A 21,217-nucleotide genomic window follows, 5' to 3' on the forward strand; every position below is an offset into this window, starting at 1 on the left:
GCTGAACTTTCAGCAGCCTTTCAGGTTCGGACCCACCTACCCAACCTGTTGCTAGGTCATTAAGGCGTTTCACACTGAGGTCCTGTTTTGAACCAGCGTTCCCAGCCAGGTCTCCTGTCCTGAGACGTTTAACACAGGTGCCTACACTCCGGGGGTCAGAATAGAGTTATAAGAATTGTTTTTGCAAATGTTTTTTATATGTGCGCTTATATATATGTATAAAATATTAAAATATATACATAAAACATTTCTACACGTTATATACAGCAATGACGCTTAGCTCTGTGCTATGCCTCTCAGGACGGATGGTCCTGGACGAAGCCCTGGCCCCCATGGAGATTGGGAGCAGCTGCAACCCAACTTTCGGGGCATTTCGAGGGACGTGGTGCCTCGGCATGAGCACTCCGGCATGCAGGATCTGGCCTCTTTGGTCCTGGCAACGGCAGAGGAAGAACTTCACGGTTTCCTGTGCGCCCAAAAGGCAAGTCTGGTCCTCGAGACCGTTTCACCGGCTTCAGGATTTTATACAGTTTTCATTAAAGCTCTGACTGCAGTGGGGATCTGGTTGCCTTTTCCTTAGCCAGCTGCAAGACTAACAAGCTAACAAGACTTTTAGAAGGTCTGTCTTTTAGATCTACCAAGTCTGCCATGGGATAGTTCTGGCTTTACTTTATTAAACAGATGCAAAATTTATTAAAATTAGTAGATAAATACCTGGAATGGAAAAAAAAAATCTTCCTTAAAAAATTTCTATATAGAGACTGGAAATTATCAGAGAAAAGAACATGTATTGAAAGAATGTGTGATAAAGACAGAGTTTCTGATCTTATTTTTAATAGTTTATTCGTAATTTCATCCATGGAGGCAAAAGCAGAATCATACTGAATACACAAAAGTAGATAAATATGAATAAGCAAGGCTATTCAGAACTGGTCTAAAATGAATGAAAAATCAGCTACGTTCACTTGAAGCATATGTTACATGATAGAATCAAATACTCAGATAGTGAAATTACTTATTCAGACATCATTCAGGCAAATTCCAGTGGGCGCCTGTATGTGAACAGTTTAACCAATCCTACAGATACATTTCTAGCGTTGATGTGCTGTTTAAGAAAAGAGCAGCCTTCGTACAGGAATAGATCAGCCATGACTCGGTCCGAAATCTGAACGGTCCTTGCTGCGGTTTAGCGTCTACATCCGTAAAAAAGGTATTGGCTCTTTTAAGAAACCTTCTTGCAAAGTGCTTTGCTCCACAGTGGTACAAATATGCTCCACTTGTACACTTTTGTTGTTGTTTCGTGTATTTTATATCCTTCCCCCCTTTTTTTCTTTTAAAATAACAGGTAAAAAAAGAATACGAGAGAGGTCCTGTGGGACTGTGCGGTTCTCGAGGTGCTGCAGAGCTTTTTGCGTGGGTCAGTGAAATCCTCTGGTGATTCATGGCAGCAGGTGGAAAGCAATGTAAGTGGCACTGCTATCAAGTAGCGTCCTTGGTAGCTTGGTTTTAGAGATCTGCTAAAATCTATTTAAGGAGCTATTTTTGAGGAATGAAAGCAAGGTGGTGAGAGAAGACAGTAGGCATCCTCAGCATCCTGCCATCTCTTTCCCCATTTCTTTTCAAGCTCTCGGAGGTTTCCCTTTTTTTTCCTTTTTTGTGGGCTGGTCTTAATGGATAGTGAATAGTTCAGCAATCCATAGCAGCAACGTGTCCTGCAATGTGTTAATAGATTTAAAATAGTTCTCTGTTCAGAATATAATCTTAGATGTGAGATCTTTCCCCATTAGTCCAGATTTGAGAAATGATTACAGGATAAAACGGTCTCAGAGTCTTTGAGATCGTGTCACACTGAGGAGGAAGGGAGTGGTGTGTGTCTGTAACACGTATTTGCTCTATTTATTCAGAACTGTCCTCTTTTCTTTAGTAGATGCAAATGTTTTATGACTCCCTAATTTAGGTATTATTCCAGTCGTCTTCCAGCATCCAGTGATCATAATGATCAGCGTTTCTGGTCGTGACCAGGTAGCTGAGGTTACAGTGCACCAAACTACTCTAAAGTTCAAAGATGGAACTGCAAGAGAGCATACTTTATCTCCAAAACCTTGTCCAGACCTGAGTGAAACGAGATGGTATTTTACCCAGAGTTTCTAGGCGGATGGTTATGCAGTTCCCAGAGTGCCGCTCGCTTTCGCTGTGGTTGGGCCCCGTTATAGAAATCTCCTTAATTCTGATGGCAGCTCCAGTTGTCATAGTTCCATGTTTAACTAGTAAGAACAATAAATAAATCAATTTGCTATCACAGTAATTTACTGAACTGTAGTATTTTGTACTTTGATTAGTTCAAATCAAAGATACTGTATTGATAAGAACACTTAGATATTAAAATTTATGACATTTATATTTCGTTGGTCTTGTAAAAAAATATAGATGATGAATAGTCTGGCTAACAACTAATTTAGATAAATATTTCAATGACAACCCATAGCTGAAATGCAAATATCAGGAAAAAAATTAATAATCTCCTTGGAGGTTCATAACCCAATTACTTTAGTCTTGGAACTCATGTAAGACCTTCCTGTTGAATTAATTTAGTTTCCAGAAGAAAAAATCAAGCAAATCTGAAGGTCTGCATGGAAGACTTACAATTGTACTAGATGATACACGTTGCAACAATGTTTCTGTATAATTTTACTATTCTTTTTAGACAGTTTCTCTAGTTGTTCACTTACTAAAATTATCCTAGAAATAGTTGTTACAGCTATGTATTCGATACTGAAGTTGCCTAGAGGCTCGGAAATGTTTCAGTGGAGGCAATTTCCCAAAGAAAAAAAAGTCTTTCTCAAATAGAATCTAAAGGTCAGATCATTTCAGAATATTTTAGCTATTAGTAGAGATGCTTAAAAGCTTGGAGGAGAAATCATATCCATTGGCCTAAGTATCAGTTGCAAACTGAACCTGTCATTCCCAGTTTACAGTTGTCCTACAGTTCATTTAATTTTAAGATGGCCCCATTTTCATTAATATTATATTCCGTAGAAGGCTTGAAGATAGAAATGTTGCCACCAAAGTAGTGAATTTACCTGTAATGCAGAATTTGGGGGGCATTCCATACATTTCTGTATTCCAAATAGGAACTGTTTGAACACCAATTTATCTGGTGAGAACATTTAAACACGTAAATGTGAGATCAAATTACAGGTTTTAGGAAAAATAGATTATATGTGTATGTAAGAAACTACCATTGAAGTGTGATGTGACGTATAAGATCACTGGTTTTTGCAATTTATAAGGAATTCAGCAGAGCACTAATTGCACGTGTGTAAAGAGCCAGCGCATATACGTCCCCGCAGCTGGTGCTCTGCAGCTCCATTTCCTCCAGAGACATCTGAAATTATATTATTCTCAAGGCTGAATTAGAAGCCATTGGGGGATATAAACATGTTGTCTGGGAGTAAATGGTGAGAACACAAGGGCCTCTGCTCCAGAAGCAGTAGCCTAAGCTACGGTTAGGAAGAATTAGTCTCTTAAGGATAATGCACATGAACAACTTGTATATATATATTAAAAAAAAAACCCTTTTACCTACCACTAGACTTATTTCTGCTTCAGTGAACCTGGACAGGTCCTTTTGTTGTTAATGCCTGCTGACTAGTGTTGTTGCTAATGCCCAATCCCATTTTTATTGCCTCCCCCCCCCAAAAAAAAAAAATCACGAAAACACTGCCTGTAGCCTCTAAACTCTCTTATTAAATGTCTAAAACCAGTTGCATAAAGCTTCAGGCATGGTGGATATTAGTAAATACACAGGTACAGATACGCCCATATATGCAGATGTATAACATATGCGATGTATATACACATTTTATGGTCATGCAACGTGTGCGTGTGGAACTATTTTGCAGTGGCCCTGCCGACCCATGGTCAGGTGAGGGATGCTTGCCTGCTTGTGGATAGGATTAGGATAACTAATAAAAACAAAAAGAAATTAGTTCAGGAAGGCAAGAGAGAGCTCTATAGCCACATCAACCGCACCTTCTGCAATTGCAGAGCTGTTTTCACTGCCTTTTCAAAGCCTGGACAGAGCCAGGCCTGACAAATCTGCAGTGTGCTGTCCTGATGTCTTCTCTGTTTCTCCACTGGCAGCACGCAGGTAGCATCATTTGATCTTGGAAAGGGATAAACACAGCATTGGGTGCTCATAATTTTATTGTATTTTTTAATTGTTCTTTTATTTCTGGAAAACTGGGTAGCCTGTATGTTGACGCTAAGTGCAAAAGTTCTCCTGAACAAGATTCTGCTGAATTTCACGTGAATACTGAGACAGAGATTTCAGCTTTATACTTTCTGTATTCACTTCATCGATTTGCTTTATCACGTTGCAAGGAATTGCAATTACCTGCCAACAGCACACATCCGGAGTGTTTTCAGATGATCCAACGTTATCGCCTTTCTAGTTTTGCCCGTTAAGGCCAGTTATTAAAAGGTAAACTGGCTGTTTTGAAAGGCAGTGTCTTTATTCCCTATCCACATGCACTCAGCCACAGTTGTAAGATGAAGGAAGGGACGGTATTAGCATGCCCCAGATTTCCTCGTCGTTCACAATCGCTGTATAAAAAGTCCTTTGGCAATTGCACAGCTGGGCAAGCGCTGCTCTCCTCGGAGCGAGGCGAGCCAGGACCTCGGCCAGGCTTTCTCCAGCAGCTTCTTGCAGCAAACCACCAAACGGGTTCTTTGGAAAGGTGGCCCGGCAGAAAGAATGATTTCCAAAATATACTGCGACTTTTACACGGGAACACTTGAGGCCAGTACGACTACCGAGCCGCTGAGGTTGATAGGGTGGTGGATATAACCCTCCAAATTATTGGCAGGAAAGAGCAGGAGTGTTTTCACTGAGACGATTTTCAGAATTTTTTCTCAATGAAGGTGATTCTTCTGTAATATATTGTGTGATAATTATTGGCAAGAGGCAAAAAAATGTAAAGTGGGAAACAACAATAAGGGAAAAAAGATGTCTGAAAAACATCAGGCCGTTCTGGACTTTTCTGCGTGATCCTGGCATATTGTGGTTAGTCCCCTAAAAAGGAAGTTTATCAAAAGTCAGGTCAGGCAGCTCTGATGACAGTGTATAATAGCTTCAGGATCCATAAATTTGAACGGAGCAGGGTGTTAATATGCGTCTGTATCAGTAATGCAAAGGGTATCAGCGCTGAGGGTTATTCTGTGTAGATGGTTGTTGACACAAACCTTAAGCTAGATCTAAATGTACTTCTGAAAATTTCTCTTTGTATTCACTGTTAGCCTCCAATTATTGTATTTTGTTCCTTATTCAGCTGGTGGACTACAACCCTAGAAAACATATTTGTCATAAGATATTTGTCATGTTGCTTTTTAATTATGTAATATATGTCTTACATATCTTGTTAACCCTGGCACTCCAGTATCGATTTTTCTCCATGAAAGAGGTGTAATTTCATTCATCTGACAGCGCAGGAAGAAGAGATGAGAAAAGGACCAAACCTTATTTAGATAATTCATTGCCACTCATCAAATTATCACATTTTTTCATGCCATATAATCAGAAATGACAGTGTACACAATTATCAACAGTTAAGCAGGGAATTTCATAATAATTGCTAGGAAAGTTTGACTTGTAAAACAAGCACTTAGTGAGAGATAAACACCCTATCATGAAACAAATAATGCCTTTTTTTCGCTGAGTGCCGGAGCCGAGGAAGCTAAATTGCACAGTAAACTTCCTACAGTCTGTAAACAACGAGTAACCTGTCAAACATAAGCAAAAGGGGCAAAATTAAGCATTGCTGGCATCTACAAACATCTACTGGAGCAACAAGGCATAACAGCAAGAAAATTAATGCCAACACCTTTTACAGAAATAACCAGCCGCTTCAGTTCAGTTTCTTGCAAGTAAATGTCAACTGAGTCAACGGCAGCAGACACCTGTGTCGCTTGAATATTAAGGCGACACTTTGAAGGCAAATGCCTAGAGCATAAGAGGAGAGGTGCTAGACTTAAAAACGAAGATCTGAGGGCAGGATTAATGAGTAGCAGCTGAGGAGCGGCAGTGCGTAAGTCAGGGGCTGTGTGTGTTCGCAGGCGGTGGCTGAATTTGGGGGATTGCTCACTGGTTTGTTTTGCATTAAATTCCCTGTTGGCATACACAAATCCTCGCTGCGAGTCCTCTCTGGTTTGTATTTCGATCGGGGAGACCAGGACTAGCCAAAAGCATTTCTTTTTTCTTAATTCATCTGCTGCACTATAAAGCTTGTATTACGCTTAAAAAATATTTCAGTATTTTCATCTGATTTGTCAAACTTCATCTCCCAATGTTTTTTTTTTTTTTTACCTGAAAAATGTAGGTGATGAATACTCGCAGATCCTGGTACGAGCTCTGCCAAAGTCGTGTTTCAAAGCAATAAAGCCGTGGCCGGGAAGCCAGGAAGCCTTGTGGTTTCAGGGTCAGGACGGCTCCCTTCTGTGCTCGTGCTTAGCAAGAGATGACAAGCAATCTCCCCAGTTCTTCCCGAGAATCAAAGGCGGATGAGTTAACGGAGGGAAAGCCGAGCGCTTTACGCCGTCCAGAAGGAGCAAAGCGGGAGCGAGTTGCACCTTCTCCCAGCAAGGAAGGAGAAAAGCCACCACCTCGCAGAAAAAACGTCCCGAACCCTGCAAATGTGGTATCCTTCTGCGGCTGGTTTAGGGGCCTGGTTTCTGGTGGGACTGGCCGTGCGTGGACACGGGGGAAAGCGCGTGGGGATCACTTTCCCCTGCGAGGAGCTGAGCTCCTGCCACCCGAGGGCTGATGTGTGGAGGAAATGAGTGGTAGAAATGCCATTAAAATCATACGAAGCAAATTAAAAATACATGGTTAAAAATAGTCCTGCACTTACGAGAGGGTGAGTTAGAGGACTAATTTTATGCTAATTCATACAATATTATGTGCTTAATTATTGCGGGCCAGGTGCGTAGTATAATGCATCAAACTCACTGGAAACGTGACCCGCATCAGCACGATGCAGTGGTCACCACTTCTCACTCGTCTCTGTGCGCGAGTTTATATAACAGAAGTCTCACCGTACCTTGAAGGAAAAAAAACATAGGCAAAAGAAAGAAATGCGTCTTCCTCTTTCATCTAAATTAAACTAGAAAAATAGTTGCAATAAAATTAGAGATGTGCTGAACTATCCGTAGGAGATTCCAATCCGTTATTAGCCTACTCACCCTGTTACTTATCTTCAAATGCACACACCGCAAGCAGAAGGGATTTAGGTTACATTTTAGTAATCCAAATCTTGTAGGCAGTGGGTTTTGCTGAAAGTGGAGCACTTGTTACTATAATTTAACTACAAAAAAAGTGGCATTTAGTAAAGTAAGAGGTCTGACTTTATGCACAAAAGGAGGAGTTTTGCAGCAATATCAGTAAGGCTGGGGTGTCAGTCTGGATTTTTAGCCTTAAATCTGAATTTCCTGGGTTCTGTGGATTTGTCAAACATTTAACAGTGCTTAAGTGTAAACTTTCTTCTTGCTGATATTCAAACCTCCACAATGCAGCTTTAAAAAAAATGAATATTGGAATATTGAATATTGGAATATTGAATATTTGCAAAATGAATATTGGCTCCTAGAGAGCACGTGTGTTTGGGGCATATAGCATGCGGCCAGAGCGTGGAAGGCAACTTGGTTCAATCGGAAAATATACGTGCTGGTCCAATGCATTTGCATTTACCTCCTGTAGCTCCTTGGATCTAGGACAGAGGTATTTAAGAATTACCAGTGTCAGAGGCTTCAAAGAGATCCGTCTAGATGATTAGGAATTAATTTCCACCTTGTGCAATTGCACATACTGTTTCATAGATAAATGAGAGAATTCTTGCATTGATTTGCTCATTTTTTTAACTGTAAGGAACAGAAATGAACGATTGGGTTTCCACAGCATTTAGGTATACACAAGTTGTTGGGTGTTGTCATTGGTGGGAAAGAGCTAGGCAAAACAGTGCACTTCCTATTTTGCATATTTTGCAAATATATTCTAAAATATATTTGCAGCCATTTTGTGATATTCTGTTTCCTGGAACAGCCGTTTCATGGCTCACGTGTAACTGAAATACAAGTGCAAATGTACCAACTTTGGGGTTCTTTGAGCTTTTCATCTTCAACGTAGTTTACTGAGTCATAACTTAAAAAGGAAGATATTGAGGGCTATTTTTCCAGTGGTAAAACTGACATCTAACTGAAATGAAACTATACCGAATAATAGCATCTAGAAGTCTGGTCCAATTTTCCATTAATGTAAATGACCAAAACTAATAACTATGATGGAACATTAAATTGGAAAATTCATTATCAGAGATATGAAACATACATCTATTACTCTACTTGATCTGTGGCTTCTTTTTTCGAAATAATCCAAATTATTTTTGGTACAACTTCCTTTAGAAGTGGTACTATTTGGAAGGAGGAAGCATCATTATGTGGAAAACAACTGTGTAAATGAAAGCTTGTAGAACCACACCATGTACTGAAAATTTTAAGGCCTGTTTTTAAAAACTCAACAAATATTGGACCAAAAATACTTTTATGATTATGGCTTTAAATGCGAGCGTAGAGTTCTCATTTGTACACATCCTCTTGCCGGTGTGCTGAGGGCTGCTCAGGCGCTGAGCAACAGAGGTTACTGTAAGGGTCTCCCAATTAATAAAAATAAAAATCAAAATTCAGTGGTCCAGCTGTCAAGCGCGGAGCTGCATTTATGATGGTGTGTTCATTAGTTAAAGCACTCTCAGGTGCTGCTTTCAGTGTTACATCACGCTAACTTTCTGCGCTACGTTATGAAGACAAAGTTCACTCGTTAGTAGAATAACTTGCTCTAATTTGAATTTGAAAAAGATGACATCCCATTATTTAGCTTAATCTAAATTCAGAAAAATATGCCATTAAATGTGCTACATTACCTATACAGTTTAAATCCAGAACTGGCCCTAAATATCTGGTTTTGTGAGACAATTTTTGGCCTGTATATGAGAATATGAGAAATAATCACTGGGGGCAGCTAAACAGTAATTGTTACAGAGGATAGTAAAGAGAACGAGCAAGTCTGCTGTTACATTTCCACCAGCATATACAAATGCTTTGAAAAAGTAGGTCTAATAAGAAATTATGTTGCTGTTGTAATATGTCATCAAATTCACTGACATGCAGAACTTCTTAAAATTTTTATTTTTTATTTATTTCTTTTTTTTAATTCAGCATCATTTATCAAGAAAACTGTAGAGAGGAAGTTCTGACCTGAGACTTCGCTAGGGTGGTGATGTACTGCAAAATGTGTCATCCCTGCGTGTTTGTAAGAGCCACTACAATTTGCGTAGAGGTGTGATAGTGCCTGAAATGAGGAAAACAACTACAACGATGCCTGATCATAGGTAGGCAATATGACAAACCAGGCTATAAATACTCCTTTGTGAAGTTCTTTGCATATTTATACCCTAGGTACAGATCTATTCCTTTTAATTTGGGACCTCATTGCTTGCCTGAGTTCTATTAATTCTGCGAAGTTAACCATTTGGGGCCAAATTCAGCCTGTACCGCTTAACTGAAGCTTTGTAGCTAATGACATAATAAGCCTCTTTTTATTGGTATATGCAAGTTCTTTCTCTTTCTTTATGCACTGTGGTGAACAACAGGGACTTACTGTGTTATTTCTTCCGGACAACGTGTAGCATCGGTAGGTAGCAACTTGCGCGCGTGCTTTGCGTCCTGGCACAGCAACATGGGGCTATGGTCAAACTCGCTTCGGAGACCTTCCTCCTTAAGACCTGTTACCTGCCGCATATCTGGATATGCAAGAACTGGCTCAGTGGACTCTGATTTGAAACCTTTACTCTCCATTTTCTAACAGTAAGCAGTCAGCTAATATCACAAATTTGCAGAAATCTTCCATATATTTCCACACCAAACCAAGAATTTAATAAGCAATTAATGGCTGAAATGATGCATAGCTATCTGCAATAACTATTTATAGACATTGCAAAAAAATCAGTTCAGAAGGAGAATGAAGTTGAGCTGGCCAGATATTTCTAAATGGTCCTGTTAAAAAAAATAAAAAGCTAGTGAGAGATATTCTTTGTACGAGGTCCGGAGTGATAGTGAAAAGGGCAAGCTGTCATTTTTTAGAGTTTACTTTTCCCACTCCCTCTTCAGAAGTTTTGACACGTGAGTGGGTCATGAATGCAGACACAGGTAAGGATTTTGGAAGCTGAGTGGATAATCTGCCAGTGAAGCTGAAGTCCTGGTGATGCTGAGCACCAAGCCAGCTTTCCCACGGCGTGCCCAACAGCCATCTCTTGCTGGAGACCCCATGGGAGGTAAGGGGTAACACGTGAACAGCTTCTCCAAAGTGGCCCAAAGTAGGCAATTAATAAATCCTTGTGGCATCAATATGCAATGGCACATTGTGCATATGATGTTTTCATTAAAATACCTATACTAACAACAGATTATAGAATAAGCCTGTCAGGATCTGCTGCAGCTTAGTATGTCAAGGAATTTACATGAGGATAGCTTTGTTATAAATTGGTTAAAAGTCCAAAGTTAGCAAACTTGAAACAGGCACATAGCCTTTTATGGGGAAGGACAGCAACCCAGCTGTTTCCCAGAATGTTTGAGAGAGGATGGTGGGAGAAAATCAAGCTAATCACCAGAAAGAGTCTGGGCTACAAAGGATAGTTTGAAGAAAACTGTGTCCTCCCATACGCATATTTTGGGGGTTTGCTGTTCCAGTAAATTACCTTCTGTACCACTTGCTTTTCTGCTATATTCCCTTCCTCCTCTTCTGTTAGCTTAATCTCACATTTACCTCTCCTCCCATTTTGCCTTCTGCTATTTCCTCTCTCTTCTTCCACGTTGCAAGTTCTGTAGCTTCAAACACTCCTTCAGAAACTGGTGCAATCAATTGAGAGAGACAAATACCAGAGGAGATCTAACCCGTCCCTTGGCAGCGCTTCAGACGCTCCCGGTAGAGAAGAAATCATCTCTGTGCGCGGCTGCCAGTCTTTGGGGAAGATTCCCCCGGTGAGCCAACTTTTCACGTCCTTTAATGGAAGAGGGGGAGTTCGCTTGGCAGCCAGGTTGCCAGCCTTGGCAGATGCTGGAAGCGATGCTAAACAGAGCGGTTTTGTTTTCCTGCCCTCAAGGCAGCCCACAGGCGATGCCGTGAGGAAGCAATCCTGGTTCGGCATGGCCAAGGCACACCCACCGCGGTCTTGCACAGCACATAAAGCTGAATGTGCTCGGTACCGGTTCGCTCGTGCTGATGGTTAACAGCAGGTCTGTTTTCTGCAGCTGACGGGACTCCTGGGAAAGTATCTGGGCTCTCCGCTGGTCAGAAGATCAGGTGGGAGCTCTGGAGGGATCTCGAATTTACTGTGCTAACCGGTCGCTGGAGCGTAGCACCAACCTGCAAGAACGTGCAATGACATTTGCCATGTCGGTGATATCATGGGTCCCACCTGGATCCTCTGCAACAAACACATGGGTCAGAGAGAGCAGTCCTGTCCAAAACGGTTTCCCCACGTAAGTCTTTACTCAGTCATTTCATTGGTGGCCCTGCAAGACGGCCCAAAGCCTTTGCATAGTCTCCATCTCACATCTTGGCCTTTTTCAGGTATTTCTGCACCTAGAAAACACTCCAAGTGCTCTGTTGGAATATTGTTATGAAGCAGCTCCTCATCCTCATGTTTTACCTTATTTCTTGTCCTGGTAGCCCTTCCTTTCCCTGTTTCCCCTTCTTGCCACGTTTCTTCCCCTCCGGCTGTCGCCCAGCGTGCCGGGTGAGCTGGCCGTGAGCAGGACCGGGCACCTGCGTCCCCCAGCTCTCGCTCGGCACAGGAGGATTCCCTGTGCCCCTTTTAATAAGGACGCAAATGGTAGTCTCTAAAGTGCAGACGCAGTGATTATTTCCCAATAGCGGGGAGGAAAATTACAGTGTGGATGCTATCAATTCCCACACTCCAGGACTGAGCATCAGCTGGGGCTGCGAGGAAGAATTCGGACCTGGCCAGGTGCTTTCTGGAATTTTTCACTGTCCCTTGGACTATTCTTGGTTGGTCTTGTAGTTATTTTTAAACATTTAGCCAGATTATGAGTTAAGGAAGCTTGCCGTAGGTGTTTGCAGGCTCAAAAGTAGACAGAGGGTTTCAATTTGTTTTGGCTTGAGTTTAACCAGTATAAGCAAAACACATTTTTCTTCCTTTACAGCTGAAAAAGAGTTGAAGTCCAGGAAGGGTGCACCTTGGCAACAAATCCACCATCTCATAAATCTTTCCTGATCTTGCTTGGAAAATTTTTAATAGCTTTGAAATACGTTTTATTGTTACAAAATTGCCAAAGGTATGCGTTTTCCTCTCATCACTCAGACTTTGCTCCATGAGATATAGTGGTAGCTTATACCTCTAATTTATAGACACGCTGTTGAAAAGCAGCAAGCCTTTCATTTTTTTCTGTTTGTCAAAAATGGTGGAAACCACCCACAGATAATTACAAATGGATCATTAAGGTGTGGTGTGCTATATATTCACATTCACATCTTCCACTGTCCTCACTGAGGCTTCTCAGTACTGACTGATTCTTCTGGCCCTTCTGCAGGATGTTTGCAGTCGGGGAAATGTTTAGATTTTGAAAACAAAGACAAGGTGTTTAAAGTAAATTGGCCAGAAAGGTTTGGAATGCCATTATATACAATGGGAATGCTAAATAACTCTTATTGTAGGTGTTTTATAGCTAAAGGCAATATTATCTAGCAGACCTATTAAGTACTTGTTGATGTTAATTGCTATGGTCTTTAATGCTACTTGTATTTCCTGAGAGTTCATTAAAACCAAGGTATTGGCTTTATCTAATTAGGTAACCAATATCCATCTCTTTCTTTCAGTTTGTCTCATGTTAATCTGGTTTTAAAATGAAGATTTTATTTGAAAGCTCTTGCTGACATTTTTAACATTTTTATATTTTTACTCACGTTCTTATATTTATCTGATCTTCTGGTAAAGCCGTTAGGGCTGAATCTAGTGAATCTGTTATCTAATTTACACTACTGGAATACAATTCAATAATTCAATACCACTGAAAAAGCCAAAACCTATTTTTAGACATTCAGGTCCTCGTTTAGCTTATTCTATATAGCAAGTACAACTAACTCTGCAGCTCTGCATAATTGTTCATGTTTTCCCTGTCAGCGTTTTATTAGCTATTCCAATTTGGGGTTTTAATTGAATTGAGTTAGCTCTTACCAATACACCATGAACAAAATGAGAAGAGTCGTATCTGGAGTTCCCTGTGTGCAGCCTCTATAATAACTGTCATTTTTAATGGACACATACTCTGCTAGATGAAGTGTTTGAGCTCTAAACAAGCAAACAAACAAAAAAGTAGACCACAGAAGAATTCATCCAGGATGAGAAAACATACATTAGCAATACAGTGCAGAAATGATGCTGAGATTTTGTTTGAAACTGTTTTTACATGAAATGTGCTATGTAAGTTAATTTTACTACCAAATTGGTGTACAAAACTGAAAGGCTGCATCCTCAAGGGAGAACTGAGCTCTCAATTTTTCAAGCACAATGCTACAGTTGAACGTAATAGTTTCAAACTTGATATGAAATTTCTTGGCCGAAAACTGCAGAGCAGATTGTGCAGTCCTTCTTGCCACAGAATAATAATTTCAAATGGAAATGTTTCATTAATCTGGGTGGGATTGTTTGCAGTGAACTTTCTACTCGGTGATTAATGAGATCACAAGTGTCCCACAAGGACTTAAAATCGAGAATTTACAAAATGGTAATTCATTGCAAAGCAGGTCTGAAAATATAGTAGAAATAAAACTGTACGTAAAACAGCCTTAGAAGTGAATCACGTGCACAATAATGACTGTCGAAACCTCTACAGCTCTCTCTCACCGGTGAGTCTTGTTACCATGGTTTTTCCTGTATTACTTATGGCAGCGGTAAATTCCTCCTGCAGGAAGGTTAATTTCGGATGAACTGGGTCCATGCTGTAAAATATTATGAGTTCATCTATGTTGTGCATCAGTGGGAAAAAAACCAAAAAACCCTCACACAATCAATAAGATTAAAACAGAAACAGAAAGAAGACTGTCAGAGCAGAAGCAGGTAGGTTTATTTTCCCCTTTGCTACGGGAAAGATTAGCCTCTGACTGAGGAGACTTCTCCATCAGCAAGCTGCAGGGTGAAAACATGCCTGGTACATGTGCAAGATTTGGGGGAAAAAAGATGCTAATGAATAAAGAACCTGTGGCATTGACCTCCTCGTGAAGAAGAATCATAACTTTCTGTTGGCAGATTTTGGGGCCGCACGAAGAGGCTGAGCTGCGGCATGAGGAGGTGCTGCTCCACCCAAGGCCTTGCCAGTTCTGGGGCACAAAAGCAAAAAGTTTCATGTGTTTTCACTGCCTAAGAGCATTCGTTCATCTTGCAAACCTACTTTTGGTGGTTTGCATCTGTAAACAAGGTCTGCTTTACTCTCTCGCTTGTTATTTGCCTTTGCCTGCACCAGCAGTGCTGTACCACGTCGGTACCCCTGGGCAGCGAGCTGGCAAGAGCCTGGCTCACTTGTCGCAGGAGTTTCCTGTGATTTCCTGCCAAGTCGCTCTCTTACTCGCTGCATTTATGTCTTTGCCTAACAGCGACAGTCACAGAAACCCCTGCAGCTTATGTTTGCTTCAGGCTGAGACTTGTGATTTAGCCTGGCAGAGGGAGAATTGTGTTGCCTTTACCATGCGCAAATGGTAGCGTTTCTTTATGAAATCCGATGGTTCCTCCAAGTCACCCTCCATTGGGTGCGTGCTCCTGTGCCGGCTGGTTCTTCCTTGCCATTAAAAAAAAACCTTTGAAATTACCAGTTTGCAATTTATGGTCGATATGGTGCATGTGCACATGTACATGTCTACGGTCTGGTATTTGGTCACCTACACCAGACCCACCAGCTGCCACTTCCCAGCCTGTTCTCGATCGCGCCCCTGCTGCATGAAAAAGCAAGGTTTCAGAAGAGATATTGGGCTTGAGGGATGCAGAAGAGCCTGGTCATATTTTCAGATGGATTTAAGAGCCTCTTTCCAAGCTTTTAAAAGAATAATGCCAGTCGATAACTGTTTAAGATTCTCACATAACTCCAAAGTCAGGGAAATGTTTCATTTAGTACTTGAAAACTGAAGCAGGTACCGCACATCCAGACAACATCATCATAACATAAAGACAAACAACAAAATGTTCTTTCCTTGCTTTTTAAGGTCTAGCAATCAAACCTGTTTGATGGCTTATCAGATACCGTGAGTTCAGCACTTGAGTGTGTTCAAGAGAGAATCTGATAGGAGATGGGAGCATCTTTACATAGTGTGATTAGATGACATTTAGAAAAGAGAGTCAAAGACTTATTAAAATTTGATCTGTGCTTCAGGATCTTCTTTGCAGTGACTCATTCATCTTTGCAGTGGGTCTTTGTGCAGGCTCCCAGGTTAGCTCTTGTATTCCAGACTCCTCAAAGCTTTATGAATTTCAGATGATTAAAGAACGTCAGGAATTCAAGCATCAGCTTGTGCTGGAGCGTGATTAGGAAGGAAACATTTTAAAATCCTGCCTCGGTATTGTTCTGCGCTGTGCAGCCTGCCGTAGCCACGCCGATCGCTAGTGGAGCAGAAGGCAATTAGAGGGACGGCTGCTGCTAAGAGCTCTTGCGCAGCAGAACTTGGTAGTCGCAGGCTGCCGGCGTGCTGAGGACTGTTTATTTCAGGGAAGGCTTACCGAAGGGAATGATGGCCGTACGTTTGGTTTGGTGGCAATTTTATGAAGAGCTGGGAAGCATCGCTTTTTGCTCTCCCTGGTAACGTGGTGTGCAGCAAAAACAAAACCCTGCAGACAGAAGGGGCTGCTGGAAAGGCCAAGGGGTAATTTCTATGGCCAGATAGGATCTGCCATGGTTGAGGAAAAGCTGGATAAAGAAGAAACTTGTGCAGCTCCTTTGCTTTCAAAAAAAAAAAAAAAAAAAAAAATAGCTCATTAACACATCAGCATACCCTGCTTCCATCTTCATTTATTAAGTTGTCACTCCTCTATCTATCCTAATAGATGTCCCCGCAGTGAGTCTTCATTGCAGAGAGAGATTCCTGGGGCCACACGTGGTATTTCGGGAGAAGCTTCCCATTAAAACTGTCCCCTTACAGGGACCGAGGGCATGGGTCACCGTGCCCGTGCCCCCCTCCAAACCCTCCACGGCCCGTCCCCTCGGTACACCCAGGGATTTCTTCCTACGTAGCAGAGCGGCTCACAGACCAGACCTGGACATCTTGCCTAACGACGTGATCCTACATCAAATGTAGGTCAAACACTGAGTCACTGTGACTCACCGCGCTACAAGTGTCAGCAGTAGCACTTGAACTGAAGGAGACTCTCTTGGCTTTCTATTTTCGTCAGCCTGCTCACTGCTTTCGTGGTGAGCTCATACCGAATGTATGCAAAGCCTAATGAAAGGAGCCCAGGATTGTGAAAAGCTGCAGATCCTGATTTACTTATTGAAGAGTCCTCAGACTGTTAGCGCCTTCATTGCAGCGTTGACACGCAAGTTAGATTCACACCCCCATTCCTGGAATAAAAGTCCCTATGTGGTGTTACCTGTCCCCCCAGGACATTTGAAACTGTAGCTGTCTGGTAAGGGAAGTTTTCTGGCCGTTGCAGTAGACCTTTTTCAAATATTACTACAGTGTGCTGAAAGTCATAGCATCCTTGAGCTTTCATTGCCTTCCTGTTGTTATTGTTGTTACTGTTATTAGACTTTATAATGCACTGAACTCCTGAGTGCTCTCTGCTATTGCTAAGATTGCCCAATACTTCCAGGAATTTTAAAGATAGTTGCTCTGTGCCCACTGCAGAGAAGCAGGGGAGGGAGAAGAGGTGCAAGCGAGCTGTACACGCTGGTACTCAGCCTTGCTACACAGGATGAGGCTGTGAAGTCAGGTGAACCGTCCGTTACATGTAAGGAATGGAGAAAAAGCCTACAAAGAGACCCCAAATATATGATGGGAGAAGGTAAGGACAACTGTTCAAAGCCAGCCTGAACTTTGTGGCACATCTGACATTTTCATACTCTAGTCATATGGAGATTGAATGAGTTTTTGTTTTGGGATAAAAGGAGGCTGAGTGTGAGGAGCATTAAAGAGTAGTAGATGAATGGAAGAACAGGAACAGTGACTTTTCAAATCAGTATATAGCCTGACGAGTACAGAATCATAGAATACGGCTGGAAAGACCTCAAAAGTCCATCCACCTGGCCCTGTCCTACAGCAGGACCACATTTCTCACATGATTTCTTGTTGAACGTGCTTAAATATTGGAGATTGGAAGGAAAATGGAGTAAGAGAACATAGAGACCAGAAGTGGAAGAAAATGAGAAATGATTTTTAGCACAAATGAGATGATAGTTTTTTAATAAGAGGGAATGAAAGACCTTTATATTTATAAACCTCTTCTGGATCTTAAAAGACTGCTGTACTTGTAATTGTGTAGCAGAATGTATCAATGGTATTATCTTTAATTTACATTCTAATTTACAGCCCTCTCAATAAGTTTGGCCAAGCAGACCTCCCTGGGATTGCACTTAAGTGCTTACACTTGGGATGACAGGGATCCCTTTTGTCTTTAAAACTTGCAAATCAGTTTATTTGGCATGATACATCTTTGTGATGCAATGGTACAAACGGTAACCTGCATCTTTTTAGATCATGTCATTAACATATTAAGGTATTGCTAGACTATTCCTGGACAGGTATCCTGATAATCCCAAGATAGTGTAACTGTTTTTCAGGGACAGGTTCCATATAACATCTGAATGCTCACTTTCTGTCTTAAGTAGTATGTCCTTGTTTCTCTGAATTTCTTGCAGCGGTTTTGCTTAGGGCTAGGAGTCTGGATTTGGACCAGCTGCTCCAGCCTGGGACACCTTTCCTGGGTCAGCTTTTGGAAGAGATCTGACAGAGAAGTACACATAATTCCATGTATTCCTAATGTCTAAAGAGCTGGAATAATTTCTACAGCTGGGGTGTTCCAAGAAGAGTTCATGAGGCACTCAGCTGAGGAAAAAATCTCTGAATCATCATAGAAATAGTAAGCTAATGCAATATTAAAAACAATTTAGTTAAATATTTAAGGAGACCAACTTGCTTAATTTTCTGCCTAATACATCTCCTAGTGTGGTTAGTGCACCAATATGCTTACATAAGAATGAAAGAACGGGTTGGTGAGAAAACCTCATTTTGGGATTGGGGAGCTCAAGTAGGGCTTTAACTTGTGTCTGCAGCTGGAGGTGAGTGAGTTATTGGCCACACCTGCACGATAGCCTTGAAAAGGTGCTGCAAACCCAAGCCTGAACGGTTGGGAATCTCAAGTAGTAAGAGGAGCAGCAACAGCAGTAACCACCACTGCCTAGAAGTAACTAGAAATGTTGTGCAAGAGAGATCAGAAGCTCAAGTCACAGGTAAGGAAAAGATATTTAAACCAAGTTGGTTTTGCTCGGATTGTCCTGGGAAGACTGCTACTTGGAGAGGGGAGCCGAGAAGTGTTTGCTATGCAGGAAAAATGCAGGACAGGACTACAGAGAATAGATGTGGAATGGGTGCATTTCTTAAGCTAGAGTCCATTTAAAGCAAAGAAACTGTTAGAACATCATAATAGGTAACATCAAGTTACTTAATCCCCCAAAAAGATAATCAAGCTGAGCCCGTGGAACCGCAAGGCCACAAGATGCTGTGCAGAGAAGACTTAAATGTATGGCTTCTCTTATTTTGAGTGGATGTCTGCAAATATTGCATAACACTTCTTTCTGAGATTGCGAGGGTAGGGGAGAGAGCACCGGGGTCGGAAATGTTGCCTGAGATCTCTCAAAAGCTTGTGGGTGATTCATTTCAAGGGAAGAGTGGTCCAATGTCATGAAATGCAGGTAGGCAGCTTCAACTGGTTGTCGGCACAGAGGCCTTGAGAAAAGGCAGGTGGAGTGAATGATAATGAAGAATTAAGAACACTTCTGGTCGGATATCTGTCTGAATATCAAAATTTACATGATTCCTTTTTTTTCTTTAGATGGATGTGATCCTAGACAGCAGTAATCATCAGTATTAACAATTACATAAAGATGTTCTGCTCTGTCAGAATAAATTGTAACATATCAATAGGAGGGAGGAGAAAAAAAAACCAAACCCAGACGACTAAAAGCCCTCCCTTTGTGCAAGGCAAAAACAAATTGAGTTTTAAAACCTATTGTCATTGCATGTTTCAAAGCTTGACATTTCCATATAGCATCAGGAAGTGAACAGTAAAGAGGATTATAAAACGGGGATGACTGGTGGTGACCATAGAGGCTAGGGCAAGATTGCAGTCTCCAAAAAAATGTTGAGCGTCAGGGAGAATGAAGGATTATTTATTGTGATGCTTGTGGTATTATGAGAGGTAATAGGCTGAAAAAAAGAGGAGAAGAATGTAAGCTTTATAGCAGGAAAAAAGTCTTGACAGTGAAATTTATTAGGCTGTGGAACAGCTCTCCAAAGGAAGCGATAGCGACCTCCCGGCTTGGGAAGCTCAAAGCTGCACAGGGTAAAATATCGGTAAAATGCACAGCAGAGACCAAGCTTTCACAGTCAGAAGTATAGGGTAGAGGATGTATAGGTGGGGGTGGGGCCTTTTTTCTGAACCTCGTATGGGGGAAGGGACTGAACTCCGTAAATGACGGCTCTGCCAGGCTGAGCTTTGCTCTCATTGGGACGCGTGCGGGCAGCTGCTGCATGGTTATCTTTAATGCCGCAGCGACAGACCTTCATTTGTGTTGCTCCAATTTACCTCTCACTGTACAGAATTGTCCTAGATGAAGCATATTTTCCTTATTTACATCTTGTTTGTCATCATTACTTTTTTCTTCTGCAGATGGTGTGGGGACGGGCAGCCAATAAATAGACTGTAATCCAGGCAGGCTGGCTTTGCTGAAGCAAGGACTAATTTTGTAATGGCCATGACCAGAAAGAGATATAGATGTGTACAAATAAATGAGCTAAACCAAGTGTGTAACAGCACTTCTCATTCCCCAAATTATAACTGCTTAGGGTCAGCATCAGTAAAATGGCCATCCCACCCCAAATGTCGATCTTCAGGATGGAGTATGAAAGAGTCTCCAACTCTCCTCTCTAAGGAGCAAATTTCCAAGGATAAGGGAAGGAATATGAGTCTCTGAATGATCTTTAGTGGATTCACTTGTTTTTGCTTATTTTAAGCATCTTTTATGCCAGCGAGCTGCACAGTAACCACAGGATTCCTTGTTTTCACTTGTTTCTGGCTGTCCTCCCTTGCCTTTTTTATTTGTCACGCCTTAATGTCTGATTTGACAGCTGACACTAGGGACATCAGCGATGTCCATCGGGTTGGCTATTATGTGTGTGTGATAACGTCAAAGTAGGTGTGGGAATATAATTCCAGGGACAACGTGCCAGAATCAGTGCAACCATCTAGTGCTGCAACACCTTCAGCTTCACCTCTCGTGCCCGGTGGCAGTCCCACGATACTGATTTGGGCACCTTGAAGAAAACCCGCTGACAATTGAATACCGTTCATCATTAGTAAAATGAAATGTAAAACTAAGTATGAATAATCTTGTATGTAACAAAAAAATTAAAGACACTCTCAGTCTTCTGTGTTGGTAAGGATTTAAAAATCCTTTTTTTTTTTTTTAAAGAAAAAAAGGAATATTAAGAACCTGCTCAGCATAACTCTTCATTTTGATATCACTGAGTTTCGTATAGCATTAAAGTAGAAGGTTGGCTACTACTGGTTTTTTGTTTTAACAACGTACAGTTTTCTAAGATGCAATCTGAAATAAGGTCATAGTCTTATTTTGAAAGTCAATTAACTCAGGGAGCAGAATGAAAATTCATACTAATCCACTAATGTGCATCTCAGTGGTAATTAATTCAGGTCTTTGTAGTGGCTTCAGGAAAGTAATTTACTATTTTATAAGAAGAATCTACAAAATGTTTTTTGGTTCTAGGGCCTTCAATTATGTTGAATAAATAATTGCCGTAGTTTTGTTTTACAAAATCATTATATGGTCTTGGAAGACTGGAATTGATTTCCACCACTAACGCTGTTCTACAAAG

At 41.3% G+C, this 21,217-nt stretch overlaps 2 long non-coding RNA genes across 6 annotated transcripts; both read left to right on the top strand.

Annotated features, from left to right (window-relative positions):
- The first annotated feature begins 1,087 nt into the window (after positions 1–1,087).
- Positions 1,088–17,105, top strand: LOC112986418 (uncharacterized). Of its 5 annotated transcripts, none has more exons than XR_010390428.1 (5): positions 1,088–1,463; positions 6,476–6,695; positions 9,265–10,379; positions 10,925–12,402; positions 16,955–17,105. It is a non-coding gene; the product is annotated as an uncharacterized LOC112986418 (long non-coding RNA). The 5 variants fall into 5 exon arrangements; XR_010390427.1 differs by lacking the exon at positions 16,955–17,105 and having other exon boundaries at positions 10,925–11,586; positions 12,271–12,888; XR_003260007.2 differs by lacking the exon at positions 16,955–17,105 and having other exon boundaries at positions 9,265–9,437; positions 10,216–10,379; positions 10,925–12,888.
- Positions 17,106–17,890: 785 nt separating this feature from the next.
- On the top strand, positions 17,891–18,841 carry LOC112986423 (uncharacterized). Its single transcript, XR_003260013.2, has 3 exons — positions 17,891–18,185; positions 18,379–18,555; positions 18,784–18,841. It is a non-coding gene; the product is annotated as an uncharacterized LOC112986423 (long non-coding RNA).
- The last annotated feature ends 2,376 nt before the right edge of the window (positions 18,842–21,217 follow it).

The sequence above is a fragment of the Dromaius novaehollandiae genome, chromosome 9 (genome assembly GCF_036370855.1).
Source record: "Dromaius novaehollandiae isolate bDroNov1 chromosome 9, bDroNov1.hap1, whole genome shotgun sequence".
Lineage (NCBI taxonomy): Eukaryota > Metazoa > Chordata > Aves > Casuariiformes > Dromaiidae > Dromaius > Dromaius novaehollandiae.